The sequence below is a fragment of the Chiloscyllium plagiosum genome, unplaced genomic scaffold (genome assembly GCF_037043375.1).
Source record: "Chiloscyllium plagiosum isolate Xiang-an unplaced genomic scaffold, Cpla_swu_hap1 HiC_scaffold_28, whole genome shotgun sequence".
In the NCBI taxonomy this organism is placed as follows: Eukaryota; Metazoa; Chordata; class Chondrichthyes; order Orectolobiformes; family Hemiscylliidae; genus Chiloscyllium; species Chiloscyllium plagiosum.
The window spans coordinates 9,276,477-9,298,662 of NW_028270166.1; the positions used below are offsets into that span (position 1 = coordinate 9,276,477).

A 22,186-nucleotide genomic window follows, 5' to 3' on the forward strand; every position below is an offset into this window, starting at 1 on the left:
TGTGTGTCTGTATATGTTTTTCCCTTTTCCTTCTTGGCTTACTGTTTAATGCTGCTCATCTGTAACATCTCTCAATCCTGAGGGTTATGAAGCCTAAAAAGTAAACTAACTCAGTTTTCTACATACACTCCCTTATCAGTTTGAAACTTTATATTCTGCTTTCTGCACCAGGACAGACATCTACAAATCCATAGCAAATGATCAGCACAAGGAACAAATGTTATTTATCACTTTCTTAGCATGTCAAGAAGGTTAACAAAATAAACCATATGCAGTGAAAAGCAAACCTAATTCTTGAACACAATGCCAGAATCCCAAGCTACTTCCCAGTCACGGAATCAGTGGAACCTACAGTATAGGAGGAAGTGATTTAGCTCTTGTGCCTGTGCTGGCTCTTTGACACAGCAGTCAGGCTTAGTTACCAGCGCCTTTTTTTTTGACAATAATCCTATAAAGCTCCTCATCTTCAAGGACCTGCTCAGTTGTCTTTAAGATAATTTATGGAATCAGGTTCCACCACCTTGTCAGATAATACTCAGTCAGATTAAAAAAGAATGGTAGAGAATAACTAACAGGTTAAATCAGGTGATATAAATTAGAATACAAGAAGAAGCTAGTTAAGTATATTTAAAAAACAAGAGTATCTACACATATGCAAAAAAGAAAAGGGTAAGTAAAAGATGTATTGATCCTCTAGAGTGAGAATAGGAATTAAGAGACAATATGAAGGAAATAATTGATGAAATGAACAAATGTTTACTTCTGTCTTCACTATAGAAAATACAACAAATATTACTGGAACAGTTGTAATTCGGGAGTTCAAAGATAAACTTTGCAAAATTACAAATCACTAGACCAAGATGGAGGACAGGAAAAATTTCTGGCTGTAACAGCTGTTCCTTTTTTGAGGTATTTTAGGTATTGGAGGTGATTTCCTCAAATTCCAGGAGCAGCAATTACTCATATATGCTGTTGCATTGTTTTGGAACTTGGTAGAAAAAAAAAGTCAAAACAGCACTTTTAAAAGGGAGAGGTACAGACAAAGGAAGCACAGGGTGAGGTCAGTGCAGGAAAGAGACAGAGAAAGAAACCCACACTGCTAACTGACAGAGCAGTGAACCTGCACAGTTACTGCCTTTGCTGTTTGAATCCATGTATCGCTGGATATTGGAGTGCATCTGGGAAAATTAACAAACAGTGAAATTCACAACTGGTCTTGGAGGAGAGGACACAGCACAGAAACAGATAAGTGGTTGTTTTAAGCGTGGCCTTACAGTAAGTTTGTAGTAGGGAGTAGAGTGGGTTCTTTCTTGATTAAATGTTTTATTGTTTTGGAAAATGTAGGAGGTGATGGATTCTTAGGGGAATGTAGCATAATCAGCCAAGTTTCTCGTATTGAGACTGGCTCTAATGCAATGAGGGTACGTTGGCTTCCAAGAGATTGATTGTGTTAGGGGACTCATTAGTCTGAGGTACAGACAGACGTTTCTGTGGCCAGGAGCGAAAAATCAGAATGATGCATTGCTTCCCTGGTGCCAGGATCAAGGATGTCTCAGAGAGGGTGCAGAATGCTCTCAAGGGGGAGAAGGGCCAGCAGGAGGTCATTGCACACATTGGAACCAACGACATAGGAAGGGAAAAGGTTGAGATTCTGAAGGGAGATTATAAAGAGCTAGGCAGGAATTTAAAGATGTCCTTGATAGTAGTAATATATGGATTATTCCCAGTGCTACGAGCTAGTGAGGGCAGGAATAGGAGGATAGAGCAGATGAATGCATGGCTGAGGAGCTGGTGTGTGGGAGAAGGATTCACAATTTTTGATTGACTAGAAGCTCTTTTGGGGTAGAAGTGACCTGTACAAGGAGGACGGTTTGCACCTAAATTGGAAAGGGACTAATATACTGGCAGAGAGATTTGCTAGAGTTAGATTAGATTCTCTATAGTGTGGAAACAGGCCCTTCGGCCCAACAGGTCCACACCGCCCCTCCAAAGAGAAACCCACCTAAACCCATTCCCCTACCCTACATTTACCGCTGACTAACGCACCTAACACTATGGGCAATTGAGCATGGCCAATTCACCTGACCTGCACATCTTTGGATTGTGGGAGGAAACCCATGCAGACAAAGGGAGAATGTGCAAACTCCACACAGGCGGGAATCGAACCCAGGACCCTGATGCTGTGAGGCAGCAGTGCTAACCACTGAGCCACCGTGCTGCCAAAGTTGCTTGGGAGGATTTAAACTAGTAAGGTGGGGGTTGGGGACATTGTGGGACGCAGGGAGATAGTGAGGAAAGAGAGATCAATCTAAGACTGGTACAGTTGGGAAAAGAAGTGAGTCAAACAATCAGGGCAGGTGGGGACAAAACAGAGAACAAGATAGGACTGATAAATTAAACTGCATTTACTTCAATACAAGAGGCCTAACAGGAAAGACAGATGAACTCAGGGCATGGTTAGAAGCAGGGGACTAGGATATCATAGCAATTACAGAAACATGGCTCAGGAAAGACAGATGAACTCAGGGCATGGTTAGAAGCAGGGGACTAGGATATCATAGCAATTACAGAAACATGGCTCAGGGACTGGCAGCTTAATGTACCAGGATACAAATTCTACAGGAAGGTCAGAAAGGGAGGCAAGAGAGGAGGGGGAGTGGCATTTTTGATGAGGGATAGCATTACAGCTGTGCTGAGGGAGGATATTCCCAGAAATACATCCAGGATGTTATCTGGGTGGAAGTGATAAATTAGAAAGGGATGATCACCTTATTGGGATTGTATTATAGATCTTCTAATAGTCAGAGGGAAATTGAGAAACAAATTTGTAAGGAGATCTCAGTTATCTGTAAGAATAATAGTGTGGTTATGGTAGGGGATTTTAACTTTCCAAACATAGACTGGGATTGCCATTGTGTTAAGAGTCTAGGTGGAGAAGAATTTGTTAAGTGTGTATAAGAAAATGTTCAGGTTGAGTATGTGGATATATCTACTAGAGAAGGTGCAAAACGTGATCTGCTCTTGGGAAATAAGGCAGGGCAGGTGACTGAGGTGTCAGTGGGGGAGCACTTTGGGACCAGTGACCATAATTCTATTAGTTTTAAAATAGTGATGGAAAAGGATAGACCAGATCTAAAAGTTGAAGTTCTAAATTGGAGAAAGGCCAATTCTGACAGTATTAGGCAACAACTTTCAAAAGCTAATTTGGGGCAGATGTTCGCAGGTAAAGGAACGGCTGGAAAATGGGAAGCTTTCAGAAATGAGATAACGAGAGTCCAGAGAAGGTATATTCTTGTTAGGGTGAAAGGGAAGGCTGGTAAGTATAGGGAATGCTGGAAAACTAAAGAAATTGAGAGTATGGTTGAGAAAAAGAAGGAAGCATATGTCGGGTATAGACAGGATAGATCGAGCGAATCCTTACAAGAGCATAAAGGCAGTAGGAGTATACTTAAGAGAGAAATCAGGAGGACAAAAAGGGGACATGAGATAACTTTGGCAAATTGAGTTACGGAGCATCTGAACAATTTTTACAAACACATTAAGGACAAAAGGGTAACTAGGGAGAGAATAGGGCTCCTCAAATATCAGCAAGGTGGCCTTTGTGTGGAGCCATAGGAGATAGGGTAGATACTAAACGAGTATTTTGCATCAGTATTTACTGCGGAAACGGACATGGAATATATAGAATGTAGGGAAATAGATGGTGACATCTTGAAAAATGTCCAGATTACAAAGGAGCAAGTGCTGGATGTCTTGAAACGCATAAAAGTGGATAAATCCCCAGACCTGATTAGATGTACCCTAGAACTCTGTGGGAAGCTAGGAAAGTGATTGCTGGGTCTCTTGCTGAGATATTTGTATCATCGATAGTCATAGATGAGGTGCCTGAAGACTGGAGATTGGCTAACATGGTGCCACTGTTTAAAAAAGATGGTAAGGACAAGCCAGGGAACTATAGACCAGTGAACCTGATGTCAGTGGTGGGCAAGTTGTTGGAGGGAATCCTGAGGGACAGGATATATATGTATTTGGAAAGGCAAGGACTGACTAGGGATAGTCAACATGGCTTTGTGCTTGGGAAGTCATGTCTCACAAAATTAAGTGAGTTTTTTGAAGAAGTAACAAAGAGGATTGATGAGGGCAGAACAGTAGACATGATCTAATTGGACTTCATTAAAGCAGTCGACAAGGTTTCCAATGGGAGATTGGGTTAGGAAGGTTAGATCTCATGGAATACAGGGAGAACATTTGGATACAGACTGGCTCAAAGGTCGAAGACAGAGGGTGGTGGTGGAGGGTTGTTTTTCAGACTGGAGGCCTGTGACCAGTGGAGTGCCACAGGGATCGGTGCTGGGTCCACTACTTTTTATCATTTATACAAATGATTTAGATATGAGCATAAAAGGTTTAGTTAGTAAGTTTGCAGTTGACACCAAAATTGGAGGTGTCGTGGACAGCGAAGAATTGTAACGGGATCTTGATCAGATGGGCCAATGGGCTGAGAAGTGGCAGATGGAGTTTAATTTAGATAAATTTGAGGTGCTGCATTTTGGGAAAGCAAATCTTAGCAGGACTTATACACTTAATGGTAAGATCCTCAGGAGTGTTGCTGAACAAAGAGACCTTGGAATGCAGGTTCATGGCTCCTTCAAAGTGGAGTCGCAGGTAGACAGGATAGTGAAAAAGGCTTTTGGTATATATTCCTTTATTGGTCAGAATACTGAGTACAGGAGTTGGGAGGTCATGTTGCGGCTGTACAGGACATTGGTTAGGCCACTGTTGGAATATTGCATGCAGTTCTGGTCTCCTTCCTATCGGTAAGATGTTGTGAAACATGAAACGGTTCAGAAAAGATTTATGAGGGTGTCTCCAGGGTTGGAGGATTTGAGCTATAGGGAGAGGTTAAATAGACTGGGGCTGTTTTTTCCTGGAGTGTCGGAGGCTGAGGTGTGACCTTTATAGAAGTTTATAAAATTATGAGGAGCATGGATAGGATAAGGAGACAAAGTATTTTCCCTGGGGTGGGGGGCCAGAACTAGAGGGCATAGGCTTAGGGTGAGAAGGGAAAGACGTAAAAGAGACCTAAGGGACAACTTCTCATGCAGAGGGTGGTACATGTATGGAATGAGCTGCCAGAGGAAGTGGTGGAGGCAGGTACAATTGCAACATTTAAACGGCATCTGGATGGGGAATATGAATAGGAAGGGTTTAGAGGAATGTGGGCCAGGTGCTGGCAGTTGGGACTAGATTGGGTTGAGCTATCTGGTCGGCATGGACGAGTTGGACCAAAGGGTCTGTTTCTGTGCTGTACATCTCTATGATTCTATGACTAGAGATGTAATACTAAGCATACGAATGGAGCAACAGGCAGACAAGTATCTGGGTTCAGATGGACTTCATCTTAGGATCCTAATGAGGTCATAGATACATTGATGTTAATTTTCAAAAACTCCCTGGATTTCAACTGCATTAGATAATAGAAAATATGGCACCTGTATTCAAGATACAAGGAGGCAGAAAACAGGAGAGACTGCAGCCTAGTCAATTTGATGTCTGTTGTGAACAAAGTGTTAGAATCGATCATTAAGAAATTCTAGCTGTGTACTTAGAAAAACATCAAATTAATCAGGAACAGTCAGCATGGTTTCATTAAAAGGAAATCATGTTTAACCAACTGATGAGTTCTTCAAAGGAATCAGATGCGATGTGGATAAATGGGAGTCTTTGGACACATTAGACGTGCATTTCCAGAAGTACTTGATAAGATGCCACATCAAAAGTTACTGCACAAAGTGAAAGCTATGGAGGAGGTTCAGAGATGGTTTACTAAACTGATACCAAGATTGAGCTGTTTATTTTTGGTAGCTTGGACAGGCCAACATTGTCTCTGCTGGAGCTTAGAAGATTGAGGAGTGACTTTGTTGAAGTGTATAAGATCTTGAATGGGCATAAGGCAGATTTGAAAAGGATATTTCCTCTTGTGGATCAGAACTGGGGGCACTTTTAAAATCAGGGATTGTCCTTTCAGGAGAGAGAAGAGGAGAATACTTTTTCCTGCCCTGAATTTGTGCAGCTTCAGAATCCTCTGGCACCAAAGACAGTGGAGGGCAGGACCAGTGAATATTTTTAAAACAGAGGTAGATTCCCTTACCTGACAAGAATCATATATTAATGTGGAATTTAAAACATAAACAGATTAGCTATAATCTTACTGAAAGGGGGAACGACTCAAGGGACTAAATGGTGAGTGCCTGCATCTATTTCGTATGTGTGTATTCAAATTAGGAAAATTCCAGATTCACAACACTGAAAATAAAATAAAATGCTAAAATAAATAAACTGTATCCCTAATTAAATCAGTGAGCATTAAAATTGAAATAAAAAGGGAATTATTTCAATATAACATACATCCAGAGCTAAATTTTGAGTGTTATCTGAAACACAAAGCTGACCTCCAGTTAAAAAGAAAATAGAGGGGTAGAGATTCCACTCCTTGTCGCCAACAAAAGCAGTATAATCTAGATTAAATGATGTAGATGTTCAGGGACTTTAAAAACATCTTAAGGTACTCCCAAATACACTTGCATTTGAGATTTAGATCTTTTATGCTGATTTAAGATAAAATTTGCCTTCATCAGGCACAAAACAAAATACTATCCCCAATTATAAATTGCAAGACTTTACCAATTGTGCTTGTTCAAGAATGCTCTGAAAATTAGGCTAATTTAATTTGGTGTGCAGGTTTTGAAATTGGCACAGTATATTTTTTTTAAAAACTTTTTTGGAAAGACAATATACCAAGATACATATTGGAGCACACCAATTGAACTAGTAACTCGTTGAGTATAGTTTTTGTAAGTACTTTTGACTTAATTTAAATCAAGTTAATCTCAAGGGGAGGATTGGACACTTCTTAAAAATGCATACTTTTTATGATAAAGTTACTTTCAGCTGTATTGAAGAGGCTGAATCGGGCTCCAATTCAAATATATAAAGAAATACTACTGAAATTGAAAAAAATATTCTTTTGTCTGATTGGACTGCTGCACCAAGGTTGACATTTGTATATACCAAATATTCATTTTTTGCAAAAACTGAAACTACTCAATCATTGCAATTTTGACCACGTTCTGGTCACACAACTTTCCACTTACGGGCAAAGAGAAACTCTACACCTAACTTTTGACTAAGACTACCATAATCATAGCATTTCAAGGCCTGGATGTAGAATGACAACATTTTGTGAGTTGTCCTTGACTTCTAGCACACACTTTACTGACTATCTCTTTAAATGAGTAAACAGTTTATGCTCAATTCAGAACATTGTATCAACATTGTGCTTGGATCAGGACCTAAACACAGTTGGAACGAATAGTTAACAACTTATTATTCTGGATGTCTAAGCACACCTCCATTGCTTGCACAGTTTTAAATAGTCTTCGCTGGACATCATATTTGTCGTTGAACTGGTGATTTAATGGATAAGACTACAAATATTGACAAGTTGGTTATCATGTTGCTGCAGCCACTTTAACACGTTGCACGTTGATTACCAAAAGAGGTCTCTCAATACTCAGTGACATTGGAGGATATAGAATACCAACTTCCGTTCAGCTGCCTGCAAAGATTCTCTTTTACTTTGTGGAAATGTGCTGAGCTGGTCACTGAAAGACTTAGACATTAAACAAAAAGCGTAAACTATTTTTCAACTTTAAACATTCTATATATTGTGTCTCTTTTTGACGGATTTAAATTGGAGCATAGGAACAACACGGAATGTAAAAGACAAAGGCACACAGACAAGTAAAATGTAAAAGTATGAGAAATCTCAGCACAAAACAACTTGGCAAACTGTCAAGGCTGTACGATAGCACAATATTTGCACCAAAAGTAGTAGTCAAGACAGCATATTACAAGTACCTGGAACATCACCTTGAGGAAACATACAGTAGAGAGTCCAAGCACTTCCTCACAGAGGAAGGAGGTCAGTGAAAAAAGCAAGACATTATTGGTCTGTTTTGCCACACTTCCCTTACCCACTCACTCACTCTCTTTGAGTTGGCCTGAGTCACAGAATTTAAACTCTTATCAACTGTTAACTGTTAAGGCTTTGTAAATCATTATGCTAATTTTAAGAGTGTGAAGTGGTTGATGATGGTGTTTAAACAGTGTACAGAGCTCAATAACTCCCACATCAATATCAAACTATATTAGCAGAAAGAAAATACTGTCATACTGTGTTTAGGCTGACAGGAAAACTGCAACATAAACAGTTGATGTTTACATTGACACTTTTAAAATATCATGAACTTTGTTATAGCTTTTGCCAAAATTGCAGTTAGCAATAGAGAAATAAGATTTTTCTTTTTTTTTGGTCTGTTTTTCTGATCATTGAAGAAAACCTCAGAACTGAGAACTAAAAAGGCTTGTGGAATTAAATTTTCTGCCCAGTTTAGATGGGAAGATGCTTAACTATATCATAGTTGCATAAACATTTCAGCAGAGGAAGAATATCTATTTCCACCTCACCAGGTTATTGTCCAACAGGTTTAATTGGAAGCACACTAGCTTTCGGAGCGTCGCTCCTTCATCAGGTGGTAGTGATGCTCCGAAAGCTAGTGTGCTTCCAATTAAACCTGTTGGACTATAACCTGGTGTTGTGTGATTTTTAACTTTGTACCCCCCAGTCCAACACCGGCATCTCCAAATCATATTTCCACCTCAGCATCATGGCGCAACTCAACTCCCACTTCAAACTGTTTTCTACTGAAATCCTCATTTACAACTTTTGCACCTCTGGGAGTTCTATTTCAATGTTTTCTTGGCTAGTTTCAGTGTACTCCTCCTCCATCTTCCCCACCCCACCACCAATTCAATCATGTCCTTGGCTATCAGTAGATTCAGAACCTCTGATGAAGGGCTTTTGCCCAAAACATTGATTCTCCTGCTCCTCAGATATTGCCTAACCTGCTGAGCTTTTCCAGCACCACACTCTCGACTCAGAACTTCTGCCAGCCCTAAAAGTGATGTAAACTTAGATTTATATATATTTTTAATATCATCTGTACTAAGTTTGGATTCTTGAATTCTAGGTGAATGATCAACATGGGACAAAATCTTACACTGACCCGAGTGACATGGACAATGGCTAAATATGTAAGAAATCTGGTCAAGTTGATCTTGATGTTAGAAGTCCCACACTTCACCTTCTGCATTTGACAAGCAACGATGATGCAGTTACAGTCACCAAGCTGACTGTCTGACCTGAATGTCACCTGCTGAAGGAAATTCAGTCATTTGCTGCTGAGCCACGGCATTCCAATGAATTAAATGGACTACAGCAATTTTGAACATTGCAGATCATACAGATGCATTGGGAATGGTGAAGTTGCTTCCTGGCAGAAGAATAGTGAGGCAGGAGTAGAACAAGAGATGAAATTGTGTTGCTGGAAAAGCGCAGCAGGTCAGGCAGCATCCAAGGAGCAGGAGAATCGACGTTTCGGGCATGGGCCCTTCTTCAGGAATAAGGAAAGTGTGCCAAGTAGGCTAAGATAAAAGGTAGGGAAGAGGGACTTGGGGGAGGGACGTTGGAAATGCGATAGGTGGAAGGAGGTTAAGGTAAGGGTGATAAGGTGAGGGTGATAGGCCGGAGTGGGGGTGGGGGTGGGGGCGGAGAGGTCAGGAAGAAGATTGCAGGTTAGGAAGGTGGTGCGGAGTTCGAGGGTTGGGACTGAGACAAGGTGGAGGGAGGGGAAATGAGGAAACTGGAGAAATCTGAGTTCATTTCTTGTGGTTGGAGGGTTCCTCGGCGGAAGATGAGGCGCTCTTCTTCCAACCGTCGTGTTGCTATGGTCTGGCGATGGAGGAGTCTAAGGACCTGCATGTACTTGGTGGAGTGGGAGGGGGAGTTGAAGTGTTGAGCCACAGGGTGGTTGGGTTGGTTGGTCCGGGTGTCCCGGGTGTGGAGGTGCAGGTGAATTTGTGGCGGATATGGAAGGATCTCTTGGGACCTTGGAGGGAAGTAAGGGGGGAGGTGTGGGTGCAAGTTTTGTATTTCTTGCGGTTGCGAGGAAGGTGCCGGGAGTGGAGGTTGGGTTGGTGGGGGGTGTGGACCTGACGAGGGAGTCACGGAGGGAGTGGTCTTTTCGGAACGCTGATAGGGGAGGGAAGGGAAATATATCCCTGGTGGTGGGGTCCACACACATCATTTACTGCATCCGCTGCACCCAATGTGGCCTCCTCTATATTGGGGAGACAGGCCGTCTACTTGCGGAACGTTTCAGAGAACACCTCTGGGACACCCGGACCAAACAACCCAACCACCCCATAGCCCAACACTTTAACTCCCCCTCCCACTCCACCAAGGACATGCAGGTCCTTGGACTCCTCCATCGCCAGACCATAGCAACACGACCGCTGGAGGAAGAGCGCCTCATCTTCCGCCTAGGAACCCTCCAACCACAAGGGATGAACTCAGATTTCTCCAGTTTCCTCATTTCCCCTCCCCCTACCTTGTCTCAGTCCCAACCCTCGAACTCAGCACCACCTTCCTAACCTGCAATCTTCTTCCTGATCTCTCCGCCCCCATCCCACCCCTGCTCCGGCCTATCACCCTCACGTTATCACCCTTACCTTAACCTCTTTCCACCTATCGCATTTCCAACACCCCTCCCCCAAGTCCCTCCTCCCTACCTTTTACCTTAGCCTGCTTGGCACATTGTCCTCATTCCTGAAGAAGGGCTCATGCCCGAAACGTCGATTCTCCTGCTTCTTGGATGCTGCCTGACCTGCTGCGCTTTTCCAGCAACACATTTTCAGTTCTGATCTCCAGCATCTGCAGTCCTCACTTTCTCCTAGGAGTAGAACAAGAACAAAGAAAATTAAAGGACAGGAACAGGCACTTCAGCCCTTCAAGCCTGCATCGATCCAGACCCTCTATGTAAACCAATCGCCTATTTTCTAAGTGTCTGTATCCCTTTGCTCCCTGCCCATTCATGAATTTGTCTAGATACATCTTAAATGATGCTATCGTGCCCGCCTCTACCACCCCCTCTGGCAATGTGTTCCAGCCACCCACTACCCTCTGCGTAAAGAACCTTTCCCCTCTCACTTTGAATTCATGACTCCCAGTAATTGTGTCCCCCACTCTGGAAAAAAGCTTCTTGCTATCCACCCTGTCTATACCTCTCATGATTTTGTAGACCTCAGTCAAGTTCCCCTCTCAATCTCAGTCTTTCTAATGAAAATAATCCTAATCTACTCAACTTCCCTTCATAGCGAGCACCCTCCATACCAGGCAATATCCATGTGAACCTCCTCTGCATCCTCTCCAAAGCACCCATACACTTTTGGTAATGTGGCGACTAGAACTACAGTATTCCAAATGTGGCTGAACCAAAGCCTTATACATGTAACATGACCTGCCAACTCTTGTACTCAATACCACATGCGAAGGAAAGCATTCCGCATGCCTTCTTGCCCAGTCTATTGACATGCATTGCCATCTTCAGGAAACAATGGACCTGAACACCCAGATCTCTCTGTACATCAATGTTCCCCAGGACATTTCAATTTACTGTAGAGTTCACTCTTGAATTGGATCTTCCAAAATGCATAATCACCTCGCATTTACCCGGATTGAATTCCATCTGCCATTCTTCTGCCCAATTCTCCAATCTATCTATATTTTGCTGACAGTCCCCTTCACTGTCAGCTACTCCACAAATCTTAGTGTCATCTGCAAACTTGCTAATCAGACCACTTATACCTTCCTCCAAATCATTTATGTATATCACAAAACAGTGGTCTCAGCACGGAACCCTGTGGAACACACTGATCACAGATCTCCTTTTTAAGAAACTCCCTTCAACTACTACTCTGTCTCATGGTGCCCAGCCAGTTCTCTATCCATCGAGCTAGAACACCCTGGACCCCATGCAACATCACCTTCTCCATCAGCCTACCATGGGGCACCTTATCAAATGCCTTACTTTAGTCCATGCATTTGCCTCACAGTACCAGAGACCTGCGTTCAAATCCGGCCTCAGGCAACTGTCTGTGTGGACTTTGCACATTCTCTCAGTGTCTGCGTGGGTTTCCTCTGGGTGCTCCGGTTTCCTCCCACAGTCCAAAAATGTGCAGGTTAGATGAATTGGCCATGCTAAATTGCCCGTAGTGTTAGGTGAAGGGGTAAATGTAGGGGAATGGGTCTGGGTAGGTTTCTCTTCAGAGGGTCAGTGTGGACTTGTTGGGCCGAAGGGCCTATTTCCACACTGTAAGTAATCTAATCTAATCTAATCGAATATGACATCTACAATCCTTCCCTCATCAATCAACTTTGTCACTTAGAGTCATAGAGTTATAGAGATGCACAGCACGGAAACAGACCCTTTGGTCCAACACTTCCATGCCAACCAGATATCCCAACCCAATCTAGTCCCACCTGCCAGCACCCGGCCCATATCCCTCCAAACCCTTCCTACTCATACACCCATCCAAATGCCTCTTAAATGTTGCAATTGTACCAGCTTCCACCACATCCTCTGGCAGCTCATTCCATACACGTACCACCCTCTGCGTGAAAAAGCTGCCCCTTAGGTCTCTTTTATATCTTTCTCCTCTCACCCTAAACCTATGCCCTCTAGTTCTGGACTCCCCGACCCCAGGGAAAAGACTTTCTCTATTTATCCTATCCATGCCCCTCATGATTTGTAAACCTCTATAAGGTCACCCCTCAGTCTCCGACGTTCCAGGGAAAACAGCCCCAGCCTGTTCAGCCTCTCCCTGTAGCTCAGATCCTCCAACCCTGGCAACGTCCTTGTAAATCTTTTCTGAGCCCTTTCAAGTTTCACAACATCTTTCCAATAGGAAGGAGACCAGAATTGCACGCAATATTCCAACAGTGACCTAATCAATATCCTGGACAGCCGCAACATGACTTCCCAACTCCTGTACTCAATACTCTGACCAATAAAGGAAAGCATACCAAACGCCCTCTTCACTATCCTATCTATCTGCGACTCCACTTTCAAGGAGCTATGAACCTGCACTCCAAGGTCTCTTTGTTCAGCAACACTCCCTAGGACCTTACCATTAAATGTATAAGTCCTGCTAAGATTTGCTTTCCCAAAATGCAGCACCTCGCATTTAGCTGAATTAAACTCCATCTGCCACTTCTCAGCCCATTGGCCCATCTGGTCCAGATCCTGTTGTAATCGGAGGTAACCCTCTTCGCTGTCCACTACACCTCCAATTTTGGTGTCATCTGCAAACTTACTAACTGTATCTCTTATGCTTGCATCCAAATCACTTATGTAAATGACAAAAAGTAGAGAGCCCAGCATTGATACTTGTGGCACTCCAGGACATCACCCGTGTTCAAGGATGCTGCAAAGATGCGTTAAGGCCCCAGCTATTTCTTCTCTCGCTTCCCTCATTAACCTGGAATATATCCCATCCGGGCCTGGGGACTTGTCCACCTTAATGCCTTTTAGAATATCGAACACTTCCTCCCACCTTATGCCGAACTGACATAGAGTAATCAAACATTTATCCCTAACCTCAACACCCATCATGTCCCTCTCCTCAATGAATACTTTGCATTAGTATTCACCAAGAATCTCACCCATTTTCTCTGACTCGACGCATAACTTTCTTCTTTTGTCCGTGACTAATTCCTTCCTAACGACACTAAATAGTTCACAGACCACCATTGTGATCACTGATTGTAGGAGTGGAAATGTGGTATCATGCGCATGTGCAGGAACTGCAGATCAGTCCTCGTCCAAGTTATTCAGGGTTGAAACAAATATGCATGTTAATTATAGTGATCTTAACACATACTTTGAAATTCCACACCTCTCACTGTTTACCAACACCATTTGTCTTTTACAGTTCTTATTGTTGGTCTGCACCTTTGTAACAATAAAAAGTGTTTTACTCGTGGTGAATTAAGAAAACTGCTAATGGTGAGAAAACAAGACAGCTCAGAGGACAAACCTCTCGCACTCATTTTAAAAGTCTAATTTTTTAATGGGAGCTATTGGCATCACTCTTTCATAATAGGAACCCACAAAAATCCTTTAATGTACTGGAAGATACAAGTGGAAACTGTACTCATTTCCAATCACGTTCCTTCCTAAAATAAATGTTTGGCTCTAAATTTCGGTCTCCATTTCCTTCTATTCCCCAATCCCCTCCCCAACAACCCATAATTCTGTTAATCTTGCTTAGATATTCAATCTTCTTTTCTGCATCTTTTCTGCTGTTCCTTCCAATCCCTCCTAGCTAACACCACTTCCTCCAAAGGGGTAGCCACGGGCACCCATATAGGCCCGAGCAATGCCTGTCTCTTTGTCAGGTATATGGAACAGTCCATCTTCTGCAGCTACATCCGCACCATTCTTCACCTTTTCCTCCACTAATTTGATGACTGTATTGGCGTCACCTCATGCTCCCACAAGGAGGTTGAACAGTTCATCAATTTAAACAACACTTTCCACTCCGATCTTAAGTTCACCTGGACCTTCTCGAACATCTCCCTCCCCTTCCTGGACCTCTCCAGCTCCATTAACAGTGACTGACTCAACACAGACATCTGTTACAAACCCACAGACTCCCACAGCCACCTGGACTACATCTCCTCCCACCCTGCCTCCTGTAAAAATGCTATTCCTTATTTCTAATTCCTCCGCCTCCGCCACATCTGCTTCCAGGAGGAGTAATTCCACCATAGAACATACCAGATGGCCTCCTTCTTCAAAGACCACAATTTCCCCTCCCACGTGGTTGATGATGCCTTCCAGCTCATCTCATCTACTTCCTGCACCTCCGCCCTCAAGCCGCAACAAGGACACATCTCCCCCCAACCCCGGTCCTCACCTTCCACTCCACCAACCTCCAGATACATTGCATTATCCTCCGCCATTTCCACCACCTTCAAACAGACCCCACCACCAGGGATGTATTACCCTCCCCACCCCTATCTGCATTCCATAAAGACAATTCCCTCTGCAACTCCCTTGTTAGGTCCACACACCCCACCAACCCATCCTCCCCTCCCGGCACCTTCCCCTGCCACTACAAGAATTGCAAAACATGCACCCACACCTCCCCTTTACCTCCATCCAAGGCCCCAAAAGGAGCCTTCCACATCCATCAGTGATATATCTGCACTTCCACACGTTATCTACTGTATCCATTGCTCCCGATGAGGCCTCCTCTACAGTGGGGAGACAGGATGGCTTCTTGCGAAATGCTTCAGAGAACATCTCCGGGACAAACACACAAAACAACCCGATGGCCCCTTCCCACTCCACCAAGGACATGCAGGTCCTTGGTTTCCTCCAACAGCAAACCCTTACCACCTGATACCTGGAGTAAGAACTCCACATCTTCCGCCTTGGGACCCTCCAACCACAAGGGATCAATGTGGATTTTACCAGTTTCCTCATTTCCCCTCCCCCCACCTAATCCCAGATCTAACTTTCCAATTCGGCACTGCCCTCTTGACCTATGCTACTTGTCCATCCTCATTCCCACCTAGCCACTCCACCCTCCTCTTCAACCTATCATCACCTTTACCCCCAACTTCATTGACCTATCGCATTCTCAACTACCTTCACTAGAGCCTCACCCCCCCCTCCCATTTATCTCTCAGCTCCCATGGGCCACCCTCTCATTCCTAATGAAGAGATTATGCTCGAAATGTCGATTCTCCTGCTCCTCGATGCTGCTTGATTAGCTGTGCTTTTCCAGCACCACGCTCTTCGACTCTTATCTCCAGCGTCTGCAGTGCTCACTTTCTCCCACCACTTTTTAAACAGAGTCATAGAGATTTACAGCACAGAAACAGACTCATCGGTCCAACTCGTCCATGCCGACCAGATATCCTAACCCAATCTAGTCCCACCTGCCAGCACCAAGCCCATATCCCTCCAAACCCTTCCTGTTCATATACCCATCCAGATATCTTTTAAATGCTGTAATTGTACCAGCCTCCACCACTTCCTCTGGAAGCTCATTTTCCACACACGTACCACCCTCTGCATGAAAATGTTGCCCCTTAGGTCTCTTTTATATCTTTCCCCTCTCACCCTAGACCTATGCCCTCTAGTTCTGGACTCTGCCACCCCAGGGAAAAGACTTTTTCTATTTATCCTATCCATGCCCCTCATGGTTTTATAAACCTCTATAAGTCACCTCTCAGCCTCCGACGCTCCAGGGAAAACAGCCCTAGCCTGTTCAACCTCTCCCTATAGCTCAAATCCTCCAACCCTGACAACATTCTTGTAAATCTTTTCTGAACCCTTTCAAGTTTCACAACATCCTTCCGATAGGAAGGAGACCAGAATTGCACGCAATATTCCAACAGTGGCCTAACCAATGTCCTGTACCACCGCAACATGACATCCCAACTCCTGTACTCTGACCAATAAAGGAAAGCATACCAAACGCCTTCTTCACTATCCTATCTACCTGCAACTCCATTTTCAAGGAGCTATGAACCTCCGCTCCAATGTCTCCTTGTTCAGATTTGCTTGGGAAAGATTTGCTTTTCCAAAATGCAGCACCTCACATTTATCTTAATTAAACTCCATCTGTCACTCCTCAGCCCATTGGCTCATCTGATCAAGATCCTATTGTAATCTGAGGTAAGTTTTGTTGCTGTCCACTACATCTCCAATTTTGGTGTCATCCGCAAACTTACTAACTATACTTCTTATGCTCACATCCAAATCATTTATATAAATGATGAAAAGTAGTGGACCCAGAACCGATCCTGTGGCTCTCCACTGGTCACAGGCCTCCAGTCTGAAATTGACTGAAGCAACATGGTTTTCATGTGTGCTTGTTTATAAACAACAGGGTATTGAAACTTAGAATACTATAGTGTCAGAAATTATGGTTCCACCATTCCTTTTCCAAGCAACACAAGATTTGCCAGAACGTTTTAAAGCAATGATCCCTTTTAAGGAACTTCTCATTTGGTGCAGATTGAACTTGAAAGAAACAACATGTTCCCTGCTAGATAAAACCTTTCCCGTGACACAGAATTACAGCCGACACTAACTGCCTGACCTCAGTTGAAGAAACTCTGCCAAAGTCAAAAACACTTTCCAAAACAAAGACATCAACAGAACAGCAACTTCCTGCCCACTACAGGAAAGACTCATCCCAGCCAGCTGTACAAACGTAACACAGTAGTCCCATGGTACATTGTCTCTGAGCTGACTTCTGTAGCAGAAGTGAAAAACCTATTTTTATTCAATTAATCACTAGTTGTAAATTAGGATGCTTCATTAATATGTTTATTGACACACAATAGTTTTCCTTTCATGAAGGCTGCTTTCCCACACAATTTGAAATGCTAATTGTTGCTTCACACCCACTGTTACAAAAAGCTATTCTCATTGCAGAAATGAACTATAAACAAACCTATTTCGAAGGGTCAGTGCCCAAGGCCAATTATCCAGTAGGCAACTGACAGCCCCATGTCAGCATAGTTGTAAAAGGTTTCGAAACAGACATTTCTCGTAAAACAGTGTTAATGTGTTCTAGCACATCTCTTTGACTCATCTTTTTTAATCTATTCATCAAGAAGGTTTAACATCTACAACATGGCTAACTTGAAGAGTAAGAACACTTAATAGAATGGAAGGTTGCCTTCATGAGTAAATAAATTATTTTTAATTCAAATTATGAGAATTACAACTTATTTCAAGTGCTAAATATTTTGCACCGTTTATGTTGCTTAAATCAAATAATGGGATTTTTCTTAAAAAGCTTATTGACTGAAAACACAATCTGCTACTGACAATTCAATTAGTTCTTTTACATAAGAAAAACTATTCCTTTGGCAAGTTACATTTTATTTCTGTAACTGACACTTTATTCCTCTCTGACTTACTGCACGGGAATCATTGTGCAGGCACTCCTTACATGGCATTCCAAGTGGCTATTCTTTGTGAGCAATCCCAGAGAGAGAGTATATCAGTAGCAATGTGTCTTTTAGGCAAGAGGAAAGTCATAGATAAACCCAGTTCCGTACACGCCTATTACCCGCACACATGCTTTCCAGCAAGCAGTTCTAGATAGCCATCAGCAATGGGACCCCAGCCAATTTGTTTTGCTGCTGAATTTGAAACTCTTGAGGCTGATGTTGAGCTCTTTGTGTTACCTTGCCAAGATTGATTTGGGAGGTGCCGATGTTGGATTGGGGTGGACAAATTTAAAAATCACACAACACCAGGTTATAATCCAATAGGTCTGTTTGGAGGCACTAGCTTTAGTTGTGGCTGCTCCACAATCACATGATGAAGAAGCAGCACTTCGAAAGCTAGTGCCTCCAAATAAACCTGTTGGATTATAACCTGATGTTGTGCAATTCTTAATCTTGCCAAGATAGGCCAACTTGCAGCAAGATCACTTTCCAGTTGTCCTTGTTGGTACAAAAAAGGGGGATAAAAAAGACTTGCATTTATTTAGTATTTTTCATAAGCACCTAGCTCTCAAAGGTTTTTACAAACAATTAAGTACTTCATTGAGAAGTAGTCATTACAGTCATAAATGCAGAAGTAATTTTGCACACAGCAAACTCCCACAATACAGATTTTGATAAATGACCAGATAGGTAATCTGTGTATTTAAATTACGATGCCTGTGGGATAAATTTTGTCCCAGGTCACAGCGGATTATATCCCTTCTCCAAACCAGTGCCAGCGGATGTTTTATTCACCCACACAGAGACTGTTTTCATGTTTTATTTGAAAGAAGGCACTCCAATAGCCAGAGGGTAACCAACCTCTGGTTGAAGACAATAGCAGATACATTGCCATAGGGAGTACTGCTGAAGCATTTAGAACAGGATTGGGGGCCATAGTTAGCTGGCAAAACCTAGAATGCTGTGAGGACTGATGAAGTCTCAAAGGTGAGGAGGACTGCAAGCAACCCCTTTAGAGTGGGGAAGGGGTAGGGGTCCTGCAGCCATTGATCCTTGCCCAATCTGAATTTTGACATTGCCAGTGCTGAGTACCATTACTCCATACACACTCAGGACAGCCCGGCACACAGATCTGCTGCAACTAACATGTGGAAAAATAAAAGGTCTGCCAAAAAAAAATGAAATCTGGGACAAAGCCCATTCCATCAGTAGGTCACCCAGGGAATATTACGCTGAATAGTCAATTCAAAGCCCTAGAATTGAGCTTGAATCCATAACAAAGTGGATTGTGATACCAACTAAGCCACAGTAGACATGCTGTGGAGCAGCATGACAGATTGAGCTGGTCGGGTCCTAAAGGACACTGCTGCTAAACTGGATCTGCAGCAGGTGTTGGGGGAACTTGACCTCATCCTCACCAATTCGCAGGCTGTAGATGCATTTGTTCATGATGGTATTGGTAAGACTGACCACCACACATTCCCTGTGGAGACTAAGACCTGCCTTCACATTGAGAATATCCTACATCATATTGTATGGTACCATTACCATGTTAAATGGGACAAACTTCGAACAGATCTAGCAACTCAAAAGTGGGCATTCATGAGACACTGTGGACCATCAACAGGAACAGAATTGTACTCTGAAAGAATGTGCAATCTCATTACTTGGCATATAACCCACTCAACCAAAACAATTAAACCCAGGGAATCAACCCTGCTTCAATGGACAATGCAGGAGAGCATGCCAGGAGGTAGCACTAGGCATACCTAACAATGCCAAATGGCATTGACAGTGATAGAGCTAAGCAATCACACAAACCAATCAAATGAAATCTGCAGTCCTGTTGCATCTAATCGCAAACAGTGCAAGCAAGATAATTAAACAACTCGCCAGAGCAGGCAGCTCCACAAATATCCCCATCCGCAATGATGAAAGAGCCCAGCACATTAGTACAAAGATAAGGTTGAACTACTCACAACAATCTTCAGCCACAAGCACCGAGTGGATGATCCATCTTGATCTTCCAAGAATCCCCACTTTCACAGATGCCAGTCTTCAGCCAATTCGATTCACTCCACGTGATGTCAAGCAACTGTTGGAGGCACTTAATATGGCAAAGGATATGGCATAGAACATTCTGGCAATAGTACTGAAGATCTGTGCTCCAGAATTTACCGCTACCCTAGCAAAGCTGTTCCAATACAGTTCCAACACTGACATCTACCAGACAATGTGGGAACTCTGAGGTATGCCCCATACACAAAAACCAGGACAAATCCACCACGGCCAATTACCGCCCCATCAGTCTAGCCTCAATCATCAATAAAGTGATGGAAGATGTTGTCAACAGTGCAATCAAGCAACATCTGCTAAGCAACAAACTGCTCGCTGATGCCCTGTTTGGGTTCTGCTGGGGCCACTCAGCTCCTGATGTCATTATAGCCTTGGTTCAAACATGAGCAAAAGAGCTGAATTTCAGAGGTGAAGCAAGAGTGGCAGCCCTTGACAGCAAGGCTGCATTCAATCGAGTGTGGTGTCAAGGAGCCCTAGCAAAGCTGGAACTAATGGGAATGAGGAGACAAACTGTTTGCTGTTTGGAGTCAAAAGCTGGCACGTAGGAAGATGGTTGTGGTTGTTGCAGGTTCGTCTCCTCAGCTCCAGGACATCAATGCAGGTGTCCTTCAAGGTAGTATCCTAGGCCCAACCATCTTCAACTGCTTCATATTGAACTTTCCTCCATAAGGTCAGCAGTAGGCATGTTCATCAATGATTGCACAATGTTCAGCACCAATCATGACTCCTCAGTTACTGAAGCAGTCAATGCTCAAATGCAACAAGACCTGGACAATATCCAGGCTAGGACAGACAATTCCTAATGAGTGGCTTTTGCCCGAAATGTCGATTTTCCTGCTCCTCAGATGCTGCCTGACCTGCTGTGCTTTTCCAGCACCACTCTAATCTAGACTCTAATTTCCAGCAACTGCAGTCCTCACTTTTACCTAGGACTAAGAAGTGGCAAGTAACATTCATGACAATGCCAGACAAGACCATTTCCAATAAGGAACGATCTAATCACTGCCCCTCAACATTTAATGGTGTTACTATCACTGAATCTCTTACTTTCAATATTCTCTGGGTTACTATTGACCAGAAACTTAACTGACCCAAGGGCAAGTCAGAGGCTAGGAATACTGAAGCGAGTAATTCACATCCTGACTCTCCAAAGCCTGTCCACTATCTATAAGGCAAGAGTGGGATGGAATACTCCTCATTGCCTGAATGAGTGCAGCTCCAACAACACTCAAGGAGCTTGACACCATCCAGGACAATGTAGCCTGCTTGATTGACAGCACATTCATAAATATTTGGTCATTCCACCACTGATGCTCAAGAACAGAAGAATTTGCCACCTACAAGATGCAATGCAGAAATTCACCAAAAATCCTTAGACAGCACCTTCCAAAACCCCGATTACTTCCATCTAGAAGGATAAGGTCAGCAGATACATGGGAACACCGCCACCTGCAAATTTCCCTCCAAGCCACTCACCATCCTGACTTGAAATATATTGGCATTCCTTTACTGTCGCTGGGTCAAAATCCAGGAACTCCCTCTCTAATGGCACCATGGGTTGACCACAGCATGTGGATCTACCCACAGCACGTGGATTGCAGGGTTCACGAAGACAGCTCACTGCCACCTTCAAGGGTAACCGGGACAGGCAAGAAATACTGACCACCATGTCTCATAAGTGAATTAAAAAATTCTCCCTTTATTATTCAGAGCTGAATTAATCTGTCAGAGATAAAAAAAAGTATTTTAAAATGTGCCATATTTTGTCAAATATTAAAAATCTGAAATGAAAACAAAAAATGCTGAAGAAGCTCACAATGTCTGGCTGCATCTGTGAAGAGAGAAACAGAGTTAATGGGCTGAATTTGTTTAAATGTCAATTTTGTCAAGTTGCATGGATAGTTTCTCTTGCAAGATCCATAACATGCTAAACTACCTACCCCACCCCATAACAATGCAGTCATTGGACACTAGCCCAATTTGACTACTCATTGTATTTGAAAGCACTTGCCACTGTTGAAAATATCCTGTAGTTGAATGCCATCCCTGGCATCAGTGCCAAGTTTAAAAGGCTGTTGTGCGCAAAGACAAGCACTTTTAGTCTAGAGCTGCACTGCACAATGACCGACTCCAATAAGGGAAAATCTAAGGGGTTAGATTTTACCATCA

General features: G+C 43.2%; 1 protein-coding gene across 1 annotated transcript in view; it reads right to left on the reverse strand.

The window, feature by feature from the left end:
- LOC122565425 (semaphorin-4E-like) overlaps positions 1-22,186 on the reverse strand; it is a 117,486-nt gene that overhangs the window by 48,307 nt on the left and 46,993 nt on the right. The gene's annotated exons all lie outside the window — the stretch shown is intronic.